Consider the following 19,316-nt stretch of genomic DNA (forward strand, 5'->3'; position numbering starts at 1 on the left):
TGTGTCAATCTCTGTGGCCTGCAAAATTCCTGTTGGGAAATCAGCTGACAGTCTTAAGTTCCTTTGTAGGTAACTAACTGCTTTTCTCTTGCTGCTTTTAAGAGTCTCTCTTTGTCTTTAACCTTTGGCATTTTAATTATGATGTGTCTTGGTGTGGGCCTCTTCGTGTTCATCTTTTCTGGGACTCTCGGTACTTTCTGGGCTTGTATGTCTTTTTCCTTTGCCAAATTAGGGAAGTTTTCCATCATTATTTCTTCAAATGTGTTTTCAATTCCTTACTCTCTCTCTTCTCCTTCTGGTATCCCATGATGCAACTGTTGTTATGCTTGATGTTGTCCCAGAGGTCCCTTTAACTATTCTCATTTATTTGGATATTTTTTTCTTTTTTCTTGTCTGATTGGGTGTTTTCTGCTACTTTATCTTCCAAATCGCTGATTTGGTCCTCTGCTTCATCTAATCTATGCTGATTTTCTCTAATATATTCTTCATTTCTGACTGGTTCTTTTTTGTTTCCTATCTCTTAGTTGAAGCTCTCACTTATAACCAGTGTTTTTTTTTTTTTTTTTTTTTTTTTTTAACTCTCACCTGAGGACATACCAATTGATTTTATCTATTTATTTTTTAAAGATTTTATTTATTTACTTTCAGAGAGAGGGGGATGGGAGGCAGAAAGGGAGGGAGAGAAATATCGATCTGTGAGAGAAACATTCATTGGTTGCCTCTTGCATGCCTCGGACCGGGGACCTGGCCCACGACCCAGAATATACCTTGAGCAGGAATCAAACCTGCGAACTATATTCTATGGGATGATGCTCCAACCATCTGAGCCATGCCAGCCAAGGCAGTGTTTTGAACTCTCTGTCTGGTAGATTTCTCGTCTTTATTTTGTTTAGTTCTTTTTCTGGAGTTTTGTTCTGCTTTTTGTTTTGTTTTTTTTTTTTTTTTCATTGGGACAGATTTCTTTCTTTTCTCATTTTGGCTGCTTTCCTGTATTTGCTTCTATGTATTAGGTAGGACTGCTACATCTCCCCATCTTGATAGAGTGGCCTTATGTATTAGGTGACCTATAGGGCCTACTGGCACAGTCTTCCTCTCATCTGAGCCAGGTGTTCCAGCTGTATTCCTTTTGTAGTTTCTCTGTGTATCCTTCTGTTTTAGTTGAGTCATGGTTGCTGTGTCATGTCACTGGGAGGAATTTACCCTTGACCTAATTGGTCGTAAAGGCTGGTGGTGACTACAGTGGAGAAGCTATTGTGTAGGGGTTAACCCTATGGAGCAGGATTCACTTAAGTGGAACTCTGGTGTCTGTGGAATCTGTCCTTCAGATGTGTCATTAGTGGAGGTGGTTGGGTGGTGCTCTGGTGTGGTCTGAAGCTGTCCACTGGATGTGTTGGTTTTGAGGCCTGTTAGAAGGGACTCTGGTGCAGGTCAAGGTCAGCTGCTGCCTGTGTCCTGCCAGAGGCTACCTATGAACTCCAAGTCATTTTCAGATGGTTGCTGCTTGTTCTCGGTTTGGGGACATTTAGCAAGAGGTATGGGGCACACTGAGGCCAGATGCTGCTTGTTTGGGATTTGTGAACATTTGAGAAATTTTAGGAAAGTCGATAGCATGAGCCAAGATAAGCCATTTGTGACGAAAAGCCACTGGAAGTGGCTTAGGTGTGCCCACACGTTGGGTGGGGCAGTGTCTCAGGGAGTCACCAGGGTGAGGGAATGGTGTTAGCTAGGTTGATGGACCCTCAGATGTGGTGTCCACCTGTGCCTGCAGGCTGGGTGGCAGGAGGGTCCAACAAGGGAACAATGACTTCTGTCAGCACTTTTGTCTGGGAGAAAGCTGCCCTTCTAGATAGCATATTGTGAATTGCATATCTGCGTAGATCGCTTTCTGTGTAAAACCTGACCAAAGTTTTAGACTAGAGTTTTAGACAGGCGGCAACCTCAGCAGGTAGAACACTTGAGCCACATGTTGACCAGAGTTAATTGAAACAAGAACCATTTGTGGAGCACTTAGTGAGCAGATACGCTGGAAACTAGGACGCAAAGCTAATGATAGGCAAAGGCTTGTCTTACCCACTCGTGAGAAACAGACAGGTAAGCCAGTGATCCTCAGTGCTGCTGGAGGTGGGGCCTCAGGGCATTGAAGGGACAGTATCATATAGTAGAAAGGTCAAGGTTTTAAGAAAGTGATTATGAAATGAAAGAGAGAAAGGAAAACAACATTTATTGCAGACCTTCTATGTGCCAAGAACTATCCACATATTACCTTTTTTACTTCTTCAAAGCAAAACTGTACAGAAGGTATTAGAGGGGTATTATGAGGACCTGACGTTCAGGAAGTCATGGAAGGACACAGAACTTGGCATTACAATTTGGAATGGTGAAAGGACTATCAAGTTCAGATCCTGCCGTATTTCTTTCTTTATTAACTTGGGCTAGTTGTTGACCCTTTAAATTCTGAAGGCTGTTATGATAATCAGATGAGAGAGTTTTATAAATCACTTAGCATGTAAGTCCTATGCTTGTGAGTTTTCAAGCGATCAAGTGGTTGTGTTAATGTGTTGAAAATATGATGGAAACATAGATCTAGATAATTCTAAAACTCATTCTTTCCCTCCTTATACTGCTCATCTCATTTCATTAAAAAAGCATAATTTGTGATAAAATTTATTGATTAACTTAATAAAGTTAAAAAACCATGGTATATACCATGTTTATAGTGGGGCAAAAGTAAGTGTACCATTTGCATGAAAAATAATACAATTAATAAATAATACAAGGATAAACTCAGTGTTTTGCATAATCACAACTATAAACCTACTTTTTCCCCACCCTGTGTTCCTTAGTTATGGGACAGTGGTACAGACACCCTAACACATCAAGGAGTTTATAGGAATTTTACACTGAGAAACTATCCATAAGAAAAAGATTCAAAATAAAATTTTTCTTTTTAGGTATAAAGGCATTTTGAAGTGAGCTGAGTTCAGAATTCTCCTTTAAACACTCCTTGTTTGTCCCTTACCCAGTATTCTTAATCTATTGGCTCAGGTATACCTGGCTTTAAAAATGGTAACAACAAAAAACCCCCCAATACCTCTGTTGGGAACTCCGGGAACTTTCTCTGGCCCTGTTGTAAAGCATAATTTCCTGATGTGATGTGTGTACCGGTGCTTCCCTCTCCTCCGCACTTATTCACAGTTCATGGTACTGATGAATTTTCTACTTCTCTGTCCGCTTACTGTTCGCAGGTATGTCTCTACTCAGTCCGCCCTTGACCTACCTACCCACCCATAACCTCCACTCTAATACAACTGGTAAAAAGGATACTTCTAAGCAGTGTTTTCATATTCTGTAATATTGACAGCATTTGGAGATGAGGATTATGCTTTCTTCCTGAAATTCCCTCTGCCTTGGCTTCCATAGTAGTGCCAGATAATCTTTCAGACGCAGTTCCTTCCTGCTCCCCCCGCCTCCATATAAACTCCTTAGGCTACCATTCAGGATTATTATTTTTTTAATTTTAATTTTTTATTGTTATTCAATTACAGTTGTGTACCTTTTCTCCCCATCCCTCCACCCCACCCCAGCTGAACCCCCTCTCTCTCCCACCCCCAACCTCCCCCTTGATTTTGTCCATATGTCCTTTATAGTAGTTCCTGTAATCCCCTCTCCTCACTGTCCCCTCCCCACTCCCCCCTGACCATTGTTAGATTGTTCTTAACTTCAATTATCTTCTAATCTTATCTGCCACTTTAATTCCAACACTTGCCTTTTATTTCATCCCAACTGTAATCGACAGTTTCCTTAACATGTCTCATGCTTTTCACTTCCATATGTTTGCTCAAGCTGTTGGGAGACAGTGCAGATTAATGCTTGGGCTCTTCAGTCAGACTCTGTTCTTTTCATTGATAGTTTGCAGTTTTATTTTATTTAAAACTCTGAGGCCAGGGCCGGTTCCCCTCTTGCTTATTTCTACTGTAATTCTGTGGTCAAGTCAGACACCAGAAAGGACAAATTTAAGGCTCAGCCAGCCCCTCGTAGGTCATCAGATCTGATCCTCAGGCCCTGCTGGTTTCTGGGCTCACCACCAGCTTTCCTCATTGTACTTGTTTTTGTTGCCAGGCAGACCAGGATCCTGTGCTCCCGTTCCAGTGGCTGCTCTTGGTTTCAATCCATGTTAGTATGGGCTTCTCCTTTGGTTCCTGCATCCCTGTTTTCTTTTGAGCCTCCTTTCCTGGGAACTGAAGCCATGGCCCTCATGGAGTCCACACTTAGGGTTCCATAGAACTGCCCTTGTAGATGGTGAACAGCCTCCCTGCCTGATTCCCTGGTGCTGCCACACTTCCACTGCTTTATTCCGTCTGCGTGATTTGGAGACTGTTACCCCGTGAGGGAGAAAGCACACTCCTCCCATGTGTCTCCTCTGCTACTCTCCATGCCATACTACCTCACTCCTTAACTTCTGATACAAGATATGTGGGTTCTGCACAAATTCAGCAGTTCTGTGACACCAGAGGCGTGTCTCACAATTCAGGATACTTGGAGATGGTGTTGGATCAGTCAACCCCACAAGCCTGCCTCCGCCCCCACTTCAGATGCCAATTACAAGTCCAGGTGGTCACCTGTGTTTCTGACCCACCAGCCATAAATTAGAGGCTCCCATAGCCCCCTCGATGGGTTCAATTAAAAGGTAGGCCAGCTCACAGAATTCAGGAAGTTTACTTACTGCATTACTGGTTTATTTAAAAAAGATATAATTCAGAATAGCCAGATGGAAGAGATGCATAGGGCAGGGCATGTGGGAAGGGGTGCAGAGCTGCCATGCCTTCTGTGGGCTCACCGCTTTCTGCACCTCCATGTCCCCCAAACCTAGAAGCTCTTGGAAGCCCTCCTTTGTTTCTTTATGGTGGCTCTATTATGTAGGCATGGTTAAGTCACTGGCCATTGGTGACTGAACTCAGTCTCTACCTCTTCTTCCCTTCCTGGAGGTAGGGGGTTGAGCATAAAAGTTCCAACTCTCTAATCGAGGTTACTCTCATCCTTAGGGACTTTGGCAAAGTCACATCATTAACATAAATTCAGGTGTGAATATCAAAAGGCACTTTTATGGTTCTTATCACTTAGGAAATTCCAAGGGTTTAGCAGCTCTGTGCCAGAACGGGGAGGAAGACTAAATATACATTTCCTGATATAAATCACAATATCACATATCCTTTCTTGAAAATTCTAATACCTACCATCACTTGGGCAATGACTAAGTTTTATCTTGCTCCTGTTAAAGAAAAAATATTATTCAAACTGTTGAAGAAGAAATTATTCATGACACTTCCGGAAGTAAGGCAGACTTTATCCCAGGGAGGCCATCCCCGTGATTGTAGGTACCATTGTGACGGGGTCTTGCAGTGGGGTCAAGGTTGGACTCCACTCCACGTACAGCATAGTCAAGTGAGAATTTGTAGCCAAGGAGCAGGGTGGAGCTTCCTGCATGGAAAATTACTGAAACGAAACATCAGGGCAAAGGGAGATTCCGGCTAAACTGACTGCTAAAGGTAGACCAGGGTGATCACACATCACCTGGGGGAAGGTGGGGGATGAGAAACCCCACTAGATGCTGAGGCTGGTTAGATCTTTAGAGTGGAGGCTTTTGGTTAAACTGATTTATAAGGATTCTTGATAAAATTCAACAATGCAAATGTAGAAAAGTCAGGCCTGGTTGAAAAAGTTCAGGGGAGTCTGAGTAGTGTTTTGGTCATGAGAGAATCTTTGTAACTCCTTCAGCTGCAGCTCCTGGGTCTGCTTCTGAGCCGAGACTTCTCATCTGCACCCCGACCCCTGTCTTTCATATCTGCAGGTTACCAGCCCACATAACCTGGCTGCTTCGGTCATGCTTCACAGCCAGGCCCTGAGGAAAGAATACCTAGTGTTGATTTCAAAGGTCTGTATATGTCTCAAGAGCCAATCTAATTTTTCATCACAATAAGCATTGACAGGAAATACGTAGCTCTGTAATATTTTTATGATCCGACCGACAGTGGTGAACTGAGGTGGAAGGGGCACTTTCGGGGCTTTATTCCTTCTGTAATACCTCGCCTCTCCCCATGCAATGATAGGAAGGACTGCTGTGTTCTGGATATGTACCTGGGGAAGTTTAGCATCCTGTGACTCTCTCCCTCATCAGATCACATCCCTAATTTCTTAAATCCAAGAGCTGCCGCTGCCAGCTAATAGGAGACTTTTCATTCAGTGTATCTAGATGCAAAGTGATTTGTATACACTACCACCAAATAATTTTAGTTTTTTTAAACAATGTTTTAAAATTGCACGTGACTTATATGTGATCAGGGACTTCAACACGCAGTACATGCAGACCCACGACATTTCTTTTCAAATGTGAGGCTGTGGCCCTGTGTCAGCCTCCTCAAGCCACTGGAGCGAGAGTTCTTGATCTGGATCTGGGTTCGCAAACAGTCTTTAAGTCCTCAGGCTCCGTGATCTGCCTAGAGCAGGAGCAGCTTTTCGTGTGTTGTGTGACTGTTTCTGAGGACTGCTAAAAAACAAAATTCAGCTAAATGGATTTTTAAAGATCGTATTGGGCTTATTCAATGATTTGTGAATGGGCAGCATTCCATCTGGCAGATAGAAAGGAGCTCTGAGGAGCTGTACCAGATGGAAGACTTACAGGCAGAAGGGAGCAGGAACAGGAAGTTAAACTAGCAAAAAGTACATTGGCTGTGGCAAGGTCACTTTCCTTTAGGGGGTGGCCGGCGTCTGTTAGGCAGATTACCTCACTACTGCTGATGAGGTGAATGCTGACTGACTAGTTTAAGATTCCATTTATAAGAGAGCTAGGACTAATTAAGTCTTAGTTTGGTGATGTGGGGATAAACATGTGACCCCCATTTTGGGCTTGCTGTGTGTGGTTTTTAAAAATTCACCCAAATATATGTTTATTGATTTGGGGGCTGAGGTAGAGAGAGAGAAACATCGACTGGTTGCCTCTCGTACACATCCCAAATGAGGACTGAACCCGCAACCTGGGTATGTGCCCTGACCTGGAATTAAACCTCAAAACCATTTGGTGCACAGGACACTGCTCCAACCCAGTCACCTGGCTGGGGCTATTGTGTTTTTCTTTTCTTTTCTTTTTTTAACAGGACAGAAGGTCTGTAGCTTTCATATGATTCAGAAATATTCATGGTTCCCACAGGCATTCGTGAATTGGGCTGCATTTGGTCTAGCTCAGAAGATCTGTGCAAGGTGAGAGATTTTTATGGACCCAGTGAGCAGAAACAAGGAAGTTATACTGAGCATTTGCCAACTTGTTAAAGCAGGATTACTTTCCTTATATGGAGCAGAGGGAAGTCTTGGCGCTGGTTCAGGTAACTTTTACTGAGCAGGCACGCACTAATTCTTGACCTAGGCCTTCCTTTTCTGGGAGAGCCTGGCATGGAAACCTAGTTATGTTCTGGTTTGCTGATGTGGAGATTAGCATGAGTGACTCCATCTTCAGCCCAGTCTGGTTACCTTAACACTAATATGACCATTTTCAGGACGGAAGGGTAGGGCTAGTGGTTTGCCTTACTTTGTTGAATCCTTGTAGAAGTCCAGCAACTGCTCCGGATCTGGTCTTTGACTCGTCCAGGTATACAATGTGCTGCTCGGTGGGGTGCACAGCCACTGTGCTGACGGGGAGGGGCACTTCTGGTAAACACCCTACAGTGCCAGCCCCAGTAAGTGACTTTCAGAGTCTAATGTAAATCGTGTTTTGATGCAGTTGCTCTCATTTCTGGTAAGGAAAATGTTCAGTTACTTCTTTGTTTTTTCCACCTGTGTCAAAGATCCATGTTTGCTAATGAGCATACATCATTCTGACTGCTAAAAAAACGGTCAGTTCTGGAAAAGGAAGTAATGAGACAAAGTAGTTAAGCAATTTTTCTTAGTTGGTAGATTAAAGATAATTAAATTGGGATCCACCTGGCTTTGTGATTTGCTGAATTGGCTTAAGAAAACTAATTTGCTTTGGTCAGGAAGTAGGCTAATTAAAGAATAATGGTACAGAGTAATTTTTTTAGACAACTATAATATAATTGCAAAAATCATTTAACTTTTTCCTTCTACAGAATTTGGGCATGAAGTAAATCTCAGTACTGAAATCATCTAGAAAACAGCGTTTTCATTTTAAGTGCATCAGAAAAAAAGATACTATTTAGTTAGAACATAGTTAAATATGGTATCTGATACTTTTCATGTTTTTAATTTCTCTATCTTCACAAATGATTGAAGGAAAAACCACCTGTAATTACCTGTAGGTATAAGACAGATTCGTATAGCTCTTAGATGATTAACTAATAACTAGGTACAGACAGTATGTTCATTTGTAGAGGGCTAGGGGGACTGGAATAGGATGGATTTCCACTGGAAATAATCAAGTACTTTCTAGGTAATTAAGCATATATTAATTAAGGAAGTAGAAAAAGGAATCAAAACTGCAGTTACGTAATGCCATAAACATTTACCGTTTTGCCGTGGCCAGTGAGGCTCACATTGCTCCACAAACCAAAAGGGTGTGTGTTCGATTCCTGGTCAGGGCATATACTTTGGCTGTGGTTTTGGTCCCCTGTTGGGGTACGTGCAAGAAGCAGCTGACTGATGTTTCTGTCTCCCATCGATGTTTCTCTCCCTCTCTTTCTCCCTCCTTTTCCCTTTCTCTGAAATCAATAAAAAAAAAGAAGAAAAAACCATTTCCTGTATTTACAAATAAAGAATTTAGAAATAGTTGCTAATACAGTTTAAAAAAAAAAATATTAGTGTTTCCTAAATGTGGACATGCAGGGTTTTAAAGAGGTTTTCAAACAAACAGCTTTTGTTCAAGCATATACCTTCACTTTTATGCACGTTAGAAAACAGAACTAAGTCATCAAACTCTTGACTTCACTGTTATTAATTTCTAAGGGCCCCAAATAGGCATTAAGTTAAAAAAAAACCTCCTCAGTTTAAGAACACTGTTAAGCCAAAAACTAGTTTTTGACGTAATGTAAAAATTGTGAGGGTGGTATATGAACGACTGAAGTTCTGGGACCTCTGATTTAAATTATTGTTACATAGCTTTTTCTGTTTAAGTTTGTCAAATTGACACGTTTTGTTGACATATTTTAGATGGGATCAGGCGCGTTTCAGGGCGGTATGGCTGTCGGATGTTGACATGTTTTAAAGAATAAAAATGAACTGGGAAGCAGGTTGGGATGTTACACCTGAGGAGCAATTTCCCCTCTGTGGTTGAGGCCCCAGCCTTTTCATTCTGGAGGAGTTCTGCTGTAAGGTCACACGCAGGCTTTGTGTTACAGCTCTCTCCCTGTGGTAGCTGGTTAGCAGTAACCGCACATTTCCACGGCCTGCGGTTCCAGTTCACCGAACTATGTGGCGCTCTCCCCTCCCAGCACACATTGTCTCCTCAGAGCAGCGATTATATCTTATGATTCCAGTGTTGTGCCTCGTGGTTTCTCAGTACGTGTTATTTGGGTACGTGTAGTTATTAGTCAGTAAAACTAATAGGAGTTAAACCACATATTGAATTATTTCTAGGTAAAATGGAAAACTTACCAGGTGGTTGTATGTATAGGCAAGTTATTGTGCTTTTGGTTCAACTGATAGTTGACAAAATGCTTTTTTTTTTTTTGATTTTACTTTTTTGCCTTCTTGGTGGCCTCACCTTGGTTCTGCGTGGAAAGGCCCCATGTGCATAAGAGGGTGTTCTTGTTGTTTTGCGACTTTGGGACAGGAAGGGTGAAATGGAGGTTTAACTACCTCAGAAGCTTGTGGATCAAAGGAAAGAATGTCTGTATAAATACTCAGTGTTGCCAAGATCTGTAGACGTGTGTGTTTCTGTGATTTATTTACTGTGTCAGCAAAGGACAATCTTACCTGGAAGCTTTTGTATCTGCCCCCTACATACCCTGCCTGCCCTTTTCTCATTGGAAAACAAAAACGACCCCCATAGATAAATAAAAGCTCCAGCTTCTTGTCTGTGTCTCTGTAAGCTACCTCAGATCTTTTTTGGGTGGAAGGAGTCAAAGTATAAATCAATGCTTTTTTACAGTTTATAAAATACCTTTTTTCTGAAAAGCATTGGCAGTTCCAGAATTCATTGCTGATGATTAAAAATGAAACAAAAATAGACAATTATTTTGAAAGATAGTTTTGTTAGGAATTGATGGTAAATTTTAGTAAAATTAATTAGAAATTAGTAAATTAGTAAAATTGATAATACATTTTGTTGGGAGTTGATAGTGTGTGATTCTGCTATATTGAAAGGGAAATTTGTGAGGAATTCACTTGGTCCTGGGAAAAGGTAATTCTGGTGTACCATTTGTTGATCTTCATCTTTGACTTAATGAAACAACTTGCAGTATTTTTGCTGCAAAGTTGTCATCCAGCTCAAGCCTAGATGATGTGACATTTGAAGTATATCCTATAAGCATCACCAGTATCACAAATGAAATCACATTCCAAAACCATGTCAGAACAATCACAGCGGAGAAGTTTACAAGGCTCTGGACCGCAGGAGAGTGAAGTAACAGCAGAGAGTATCTTTAGCTGCGGCCAAGCATCCAAGATATGCCAGATGTCTCAGAAGGGTCCCAGTGGGTGTTCCTGTGGGTGGCAGCAAGAAGCAAAGTGAGCGCAGAAGGACCAGACCCAGGTCTCCTTGAGAGGCCAGATGTACCAGTGCCTGATGGCAAAGGTGAAAAAAACACAGAAGAGAGCTCAGATAGAGAATCTTATTCTAGTGACTAAGCTTAGTTTTGACATTATACATGTGTAGGTGTACATGTATATTCTATCATTAGCAAGAAAGCCTGAACTTGAACTCTTAGTCATAAAAAGATCAAATTGCTCCATATACACCACCGAGCTTCCTCTGTGTTAAAAAAAATAAAGCATTTATAATCTGGCAGTGTATGTCTTGTCACCAAAATAAAGGGCCCTGAACTGAAAAATAAAATAGCCAAAAAAAGTACAATTAGTGCTGCAAATAATACTAAAATGGAATATTGCAGGGCTGCAATGAACATTTAATGTAAAGTCAGTGTGAGTGAGGTGAGTGATCAAAAATAAACTCAATGTAAAAAAACCCAACAACAACAGCAACAAAAAAACCAAAACAAAAAAAGAACAGAAGCCCATGCCTCACCAAAACATCTGTTATGCTAATGTCATTGCCTTTCAAATGGTAATTTATTGGGTTCTTTTCTTCCATCATTCCTTTCGTAGCAATTTGCTCTTCAGGTGTTAAGGAAAAGAAACAGAGCCCTTTAATCACAGACACGTTTAGCAAGATTTTCAGAACTTGTCCAGCTATCATTTTTCTCTTAGGCATCCTGGCTGGCCTGTGAAATTAGTGGTTGGAGAAATGTTCTCAAGTAGTTTAGGGGAGAGTGAAAAGGATTTATTTGAGCCTGTCACATTTTCTTAATCCAAGGAGATTGTAATGCACTTGAAGACCATTCCCATAAGAGTAGACATGGCAAAAGTCTCTCTTTTTAACAATGAGGAGATGGTGCCTGTTGTAATCAACAGGCACAGTTACTTGGTTCACTTTGTGTAACTGTTGCAAAAGTTAAGAATAAAGAATTTTCTTTGTAAATCTTAATTCAGGCCTAACAAGCAGTAAGGAAAAGTACTAGTTTTGTTTCTACATGATACTTAGAGGTTTCCTTGATGTAGAGATAGTAGTATCACAGTTTTATTGTTTTTCTGATTAATCCAGTCCCTAAATCTGGCCCAATCTCTTAGGCTGCAGAGATGTCAGGGTCCTTGTCTTTCATAGGCCCCTTTTCTCTTTTACATTTGTCGAGATAATCTCAGGAGCTTTCCCTTTAAAGCTATAAAATCCTACTCTTTAACTCCCCAGTCCATTTGTGGCTGGTACCTCTACCAAGCAGTTCAGGACATTTTCCCTTCCCAGTTTATCTTTTACCAAAAATTTAAAAAAAAATCACTCCAATCTTTAAAGAAATGCAGATAAGAAGAGACTCTTTTTAGGAAACCCAGAATGAATTTGCAGCTGTTAGGTGAGTGGGAGTTTCACCCGGACATGTATGTCCAAAATGGAGCTTTTGAGACTTCCCGTCAGAACGGGAGGTGTAGGTAAATATGGTTTGCCTCCTTGCACAATCACAGCAAAAATTACAACTAAACTGCACAACAACTATCACCCAAAATCATCATAAAATTGAACTGTGTGGAAGTTCGACAACCAAGGAATTAAACAAATCAAGTTCATCCAGATGAGCAGGAGGAGTGGAGACATGGAGATGTGGAATGGGTGGTCCTGAGCCCACATGTGGTGGATAAAAATTGGGAAGGACGCCTCATGAGTGAGGGATCCCAGCCCAGAGTTTCAGTGCCAGGAAGTTAAGTCCCCATAATTTCTGGCTGTAAAAACCAGAGGTTGTTGGAGCGGTGGAAGAAACTGCAGGATTCTCAGGCATCTCCTCTTAAAGGGCCTGTAATGGGCTTAGGACTTATACAGACTTACTCCTCCTGGGCTCCAGCACTAGGGCAGCAGCTGGAAGCGCACCAGTGGCATACGGGGAGAAATGGAAGTGTCTGGCGTAGGGGCAATTGCAGGGGACAGCTTCCTCCTGGACAAAACCCCAGAGGACAGGCAGTGGCATTGTCCCCTTTCTGAGCCTTCCCCCACACAGAGCCACAAAATGATGACACAATATCAGAGACTCCATCAACCTGGTTCACATGGGTTGCCCCACACTGATGATTACCTAAGGTTCTACCCCATACAACTTACTGGTACACTTTTCTACAGTGGGCCACTTTACTAAGACAGGGAGTATAGAAGCTCTACCTAATACATAGAAACAAACACAGGGAGGCTGCTAAAATGAGGACAAAGGAATATGACCCAAATGAAAGAATTGAACTCCAGAAAAAGAACTAAACAAAATGGAAATAAGCAATCTGCCAGATGCAGAGTTCAAAACCACTGGTTGTCAAGATGCTCCAGGAACTCATTGGGTACTTCAACAGCATAAAAAAGAACCAGGCAGAAATGAAGGTTACTCTAAGTGAAATAAAGAAAAAATTATAGGAAATCAGCAGTGGAGTGGATGAAGTGAAGAATCAAATCAATGATTTGGAACATAAGGAAGAAAAGAACATTCAAACAGAACAACAAGAACAGAAAAGAAGCCCCCCAAAACGAGGATAGGGTAAGGAGCCTCTGGGACAACTTCAAATGTACCAACATTCGAATCAGTGGTGCCAGAAGGAGAAGAGAAAGAGCAAGAAATTGAAAAATTTGGGGGGAAAATAATGAAAGAAAACATCCCAAATTTGGCAAAGGAAATGGACATGCAAGTCCAGAAAGCACAGAGAGTCCCAAATAAGATGGATGCAAAGAGGACCACATCAAGACACATCATAATTAAAAAGCTAAAGGTTAAAGATAAAGAGACTCTTAAAAGCAGCAAGAGAAAAGCAGAGAGTTATTTACAAAGGAGTTCCCATGAGATTGTCAGCTGATTTCTCAAAGAAACTTTGCAGGCTAGAAGGGACTGGCAAGACGTATTCAAAGTGATGAAAAGCAAGAACCTACAACCAAGATTGCTCTGTCCAGCAAAGCTATCATTAAGAATCAAAGGGCAGATAAAGTACTTTCCAGACAAGGTAAAGTTAAAGATGTTCATCATCACCAAGCCATTATTATATGAAATATAATAGGACTTACTATTATAAGTCCTATTATAATAGTAAGTTGAAAGGACTTACTTAAGAGAAAGATCTAAGCTACGAAATTATAATGACAATAAAATCACAACTATCAACAAGTGAATCTAAAAACAAATTAAGCAAACAAGCAGAACAGGAACAGATATCAGGGACAAACATATCTGGAATTCATTTGGAGGGTTATCAGTTGGGAGGAGGAAGGGGGAGAATGGGGCGAAAAGATGCAGGGATGAAGAAGTATAAATTGGTAGGTACAGAATAGATGGGGATGTTAAGAACAGTATAGGACATGGAGAAGCCGAAGAACTTCTAAGCGTGACCGATAGACATGAACTAAGGCGAGGGGATTGCCAGAGGGAATGGGGGTGTACCGGGTGAAGGGGGCAAAAAGGGAAAGATTGGAACAACTGTGATAGCATAATCAATAAGGTATATTAAAAAAATGGAGTTTTTATTGTCAGATTATTCATTTTTATCATTACCTAAATTGGTTCAAATTTCAAGTAGTCCTAAGCGTTAATTAAATTTTCTATTAAGTGATGCCTTTGCCAACTTGGAAAAAAAAATCTTGCCTGATCCTCTTTTCATGCTTTTATTTGCAATTCAGTGTAGACATATATTTCTTACATTTTTTTAATGTATCAAAGAAAACAGTGACTGGGGGCAGAGTGTCTGGAAAATGGAAGACCTGGGTGGGGAGGCTAAATGCGTGAGAGTTGATCCCAGTCTCCTGGTTTTATGACCCAGGTTTGAGTAACACAAGATTTTTAATACCTCACAGAAAGCTTATTAAATTCCCAAGTCCTCTGGTGGTTGCAGTCTTTTCCAATCTCATCTCTCCTTTCAGGTGAGGGTGGGACTGCAGTGGTTACAGTTTGTGCAGGGAATGCCCTGCTTCAGAGTACTGGGAGTGAGAGCCGTCCTCGTTTACTCGTCAGAGTCCCTGAGGTGAGTGAGTAAAAAAACTACAGAATGAATCTACATTCATAGATTCAGAATTCGAGAACTGGAAGTGATTTTCAGTTGATCAAATCTAAATATGATTGTACTTTGGAATTTCCTTTTATAGCCTGGTATAGTACTATGAAGATCATAAGAATTTGATAATTATTTGATAACTGTATGCAGTATATTAGTTAAGTCACAAAACGTAGAGATTAATTTTGAAAGTGCCAAAAACTTGGAGCTCTACCATGCTGTTTAAACTGCCGTCACTGTTAGTGGTCAGTACCTTTTTGGAATTGTAAAACAAAACAAAAAGTGGACTAGGAACTAGCTTAGTTAAGTATAGACCAGAAGGCCAAAGAGTGAAATAAATTGCAACAGTTTCAGTAACGAGGTGGTGGGGATAGAGAGCGCATGTACTTGTGGGGATACAGGGAAGGCAGAATGGCTGTGCATTAGTCAGTTCTGGGTCGGTCCTGTGATGGGGAACAAAGCAGTAACTCCACAGGGAAGATACTGCCATTAAAAACTTCAGTTTTCCAGGGTGTTTTATTTAAAACGATGGATTCATTGTTGCGTACTTGTTTGGTGAGTTTTTTAGGGTAAATCCCTACAAGTTAGATGGTTCGTTCAAATGGTGTAATCACATCCAGAATTTAAGGTGTATGGTCATGTGGTTTCTTTTTAAAGTAGCCTTGATGGTCCTGGAAAGGGGGTACAGGACCCTCGGACTCTGGGGAGGACACTCGGTCTCCCACTCTCAGTGGAGGAAGGCGCCCTCTGAACCTCTTTATTTGTAAAGTGGGAGTAAGAGCGCCACCCACTTCAGCAGCATCTGGGAAGTCAGGAGTATAATTTATCAATAGAAAATATGCAGATAGATCATAAGGGAGAGAAGTAAAGGGCCGATAATAGATGCTCCAATGGCAGGACCAAGTAAAATGCGCCTGTTCAGGCTCTCCAGCTTGTGTGTGCAGGCTCCCTGTGCAGTGTGCGCTACTGCCCATCAGGCGCCTCTTTCCATCTGTGTTTCTCTCACCATGGTGGCTGTCTTGTGTGTCCTCTTAGCTTAAGCAGGCCTAGCTGAAACTTTCTGGCACGTGTTTCAAATAACAGCCAATGGATTGACTACAATAAATTGGATTGAGTAAAACAAAATAAAAATTTTTGTTTATGTTGATAATGGGTGTTTATTTTCATTTTGAAGTCCTTATTTATTAGAAATGTATACATATATATACACACACACAGAAATACATATATGCACACACACAGATATATATACAGATATAAATATATGTATTAAAAAAACCCTGACTCACAGAAAAAAAGATTAGATATGTGGTTACCAGAGGCAGGGAAGTAGAAGAAGGGGCAAGTTAAAAGGTACAAGCTTCCAGATGAAGGATTCATAAGTACTGGGATTGCAATGTATAGCATGATGACTGCAGTTAACTCTGTAAGTTTTATTTTCTGCTTTTGCTTTCTCGTTTTGTGTCTACATAAGAAGATGGATGCTAACTAAATTTATAGCGGTAATCATTTCACAATATACGTAAGTCAAACCATTACGCCGTACACACTTTAAACTTACACAGTGATGGATATCAGTTATATCTCAAAACTGGGAAAAGTTATTTTTACGGCTTTAACACATCCATCTGAACTTGAAAATTGCTTTTGTTAGCATGACTTTAATTTTCTTTTTTAAAAATGAAATTATGGCACCCTCTGCTGATTTGGAAAGGAATTGCTGAACAGTACTATCCAGGTATGAAGAAGAGAGTGTATCAATGCATAACTGAGACTTTCCTGTTGCTCATGTGATGGTCCTTTTTGCTTACTTGCTCCTCATTGGGCAGTGTGGTGACAGACATGTGGTTACGCCCACATTTGAAGCACGTGGAGGGACTGAGGGAGCAAATACACAGAGGCATGAAGCGACAGGATGTGTTCAGGGATCTGCTGGGAGTTTCATAGAGATTGAGGGAGGGTGTCAGTGTGTGTGTGTGTGTGTGTGTGTGTGTGTGATGAAAGAGGATGGGAGGGCATGTATGATTTTAAGGAATTTTCACTGTATCATGATAGTGCTGTTGAGTCATCTGTAGCTTCACTTAAAGTAGTAATGCAGTCATTTAAGTAGCTCAGAAAGAGGATGCTGGCGGCCCTGTGCAGGTGAGGTTGGGGGTGGGGACAGACCATTTTGAGTGTCACTGCCTTTGCTAAGTGGGCTGCTTAGGACCCCAGAGAGACACATAACTCTGAGGTAGGAGAGGCTGGGAGATATGGAAGTTCTTTTCCGAAAACTTATCATGAAATTTTAAATGTATGTAAAAATAGAACTGTGCAATGAATGCCCCTATGCTCACCTTAGATCCAGCAATTGGTGACGCCTTGCCATGTGTGTTACCTACCTGCTGTGTGTCCACCTACCTGTCTACCTATCTATGAAGTATTTTAGAGTAAGTAGCAGATACCACTACTCTACATGCCTAGTTACTTCAGCAAGCATCTCTCCAAAATAAGGGCATCAGGGGTGAGATATTCAGAAAGATAAGAAAAATCAGTGGGGTGGCAGGGGTGGCGGGGGAGATATGGGAGGAAAAGGCAAAAAAACTGTACTTGAACAGCAATAAAATTTTTTTTAAATCAGGAAAGTTAGGATTTGGGGGTAAAGATACTGGGTTCTTTTGTGTCCAATAAGGGAATATACATTGGCAAAAAGTCTTGGTTTACTGTTAGTAATTTGTGGTTGTATAGTATTTTTCTCCTCTTTTTCTGAGACTTTCAGGAGATGGATATATGGTAAGTGGTATTAAATTTCACATAAAAACTTAGAAAACATTTGTGATCAGAAAAAAAGTCAAATACGACAGTGGATAAAGAGAATAGTGTTCTCGGCTGAGGCAATGGCCCATGCCAGTCTTCTCCATGAGAGGAGAGATGGGATTGCAGAGGAGCTGGCCAGCCTTCTCCCCAAAGGAAGAAGAAGGGCCAGACCCTTGGATCATGCCAGGGGCCCATATCGGTGGAAGTTTGTGTGAGAAAGCCTCTATGCAAGCAGCACCAGCATAATCCAACCCATGGGTGATGGAGAGTGAGCAACAGGCAAGCCGACTGGCACTGGTATGCTCTACCTCCCATGGGGATGGAAGGGGGGTGGCAGGGAGCTGGGAATGCTGGAGGGCACTGAGCATAGATGCGGACCATTTAATATCTTTGATTAGTAGGGAATTTGCCTACTATACCTTCGGTCTAGTAAGTACTTTCCACTATGGTTAGTGAGATCAGTAACTCTTCCTCCTTTGGGAAGATAAGATCTTTTGGGACATACCATAGCTACACTTGGTAGAGATTTCAGTGTTCATTCAACAGGTACTTTCAGAGCCATTTGTTATTATGGCAGGCACTGTTCTAAGACACTAGGAATTCAACAGTGAGCAACGCAGGCAAAAGTCCCTGCTTGTGTGTTTTATATTAGAGTAGGGAAGACAGTGCACAAGATCAATGAAATGTACATATTTCATTGTAGCATATTTGATTGTGATAAGCACTAAGAAGAACCATTAAATGAGGACGGGGTGTGTGCATGGAAATTTTAGAAAGGGAGGCCAAGGGACTCCTCTAAGACGCCATTTGTGGGAAGACGTGTGAAACCTGAGCCACTGTAGCTGTGTTGACAGGCACGGAGGTTGCGTCATTTGCCATTTCTTGTGTGGGCCTGTCTCCTCTCAAGAACGTATGCATAGGACGTGATTTACAGCCGGCTTCCATATGGCCTTTAATATTCTTTTTCTGTCCCTGCATACACTGTTTTATTTTTTTTCAGTCTGATTCCTCCTGTAACCCAAGATTTCCTGACATAAATTACAAAGTTTCACCTTATCACATTGTATCTTTCCAGACAGTGTTAGCATAAGACCGTGTGTCTGTGTGTGCACTAAAAGGCTTTGTGCAGTTCTGTGAAATGCTCTTTTGTGTAAACATTTCTCATGGTTTTTGAACAATGTTGGCATGTTACTTTCCTTAGCAACTTAATTTTTGTTCCATCTTCACATGCAACCTTGGAAATGTTAACTTTTCCCTTTTCCATTCATTTGTTTCACTTTGGAAAGGAAAACACTCCTTCTCAGAGCTATGATATCCAAATTAAAAATTTCAGAGTATAGTCAATAGATTATAGCAATAAATAGTAATGAAATTTGAGTGTTGACATAGTTGAAGAAAATAACATTTAAAGGTATCTGAAGAATGAAATGCTCTCAAGTTACTCTTGGGTATAACTGACTTCAAATATGAGATTCTTTACTATTTAATACATGAAGGGCCAATACAGGACTAATTTTCTTTTAGTTAATATAGGATTCACTATTTTATGTGTAATATGACATTAGGGTTTTGAATTGCTCTTTAAAGAGAGTATTCCCTTTTGATTTCAGCTTTGGAAATCATTAAAGCAGAAGAGTATGTTCAAATCTGGGCAATAGGAACTTAAGCTCCTATGCTAGAAAGTGAGGACTTCCTTTAAGAATGGAAAGACAGACTGCCGAGGCCGAAAATCTCACTCGGTATACAGTTGTTTGTATCATAAGTGAACAGTGCTTTTAGATTACATATTTCTTATA

General features: G+C 41.0%; 1 protein-coding gene across 5 annotated transcripts in view; it reads left to right on the top strand.

The window, feature by feature from the left end:
• MPP7 (MAGUK p55 scaffold protein 7) overlaps positions 1-19,316 on the top strand; it is a 246,332-nt gene that overhangs the window by 21,306 nt on the left and 205,710 nt on the right. Inside the window, exon 2 of one of the 5 annotated variants that reach the window (XM_053922894.2) lies at positions 14,594-14,694. The exons of the other annotated variants lie outside the window; for them this stretch is intronic. The gene's annotated coding sequence lies outside the window, so the exon portion shown is untranslated. The remainder of the gene's footprint in view (positions 1-14,593; positions 14,695-19,316) is intronic. 5 annotated transcript variants of the gene reach the window in all.

The sequence above is a fragment of the Desmodus rotundus genome, chromosome 4 (assembly GCF_022682495.2).
Source record: "Desmodus rotundus isolate HL8 chromosome 4, HLdesRot8A.1, whole genome shotgun sequence".
Taxonomy (NCBI): Eukaryota; Metazoa; Chordata; class Mammalia; order Chiroptera; family Phyllostomidae; genus Desmodus; species Desmodus rotundus.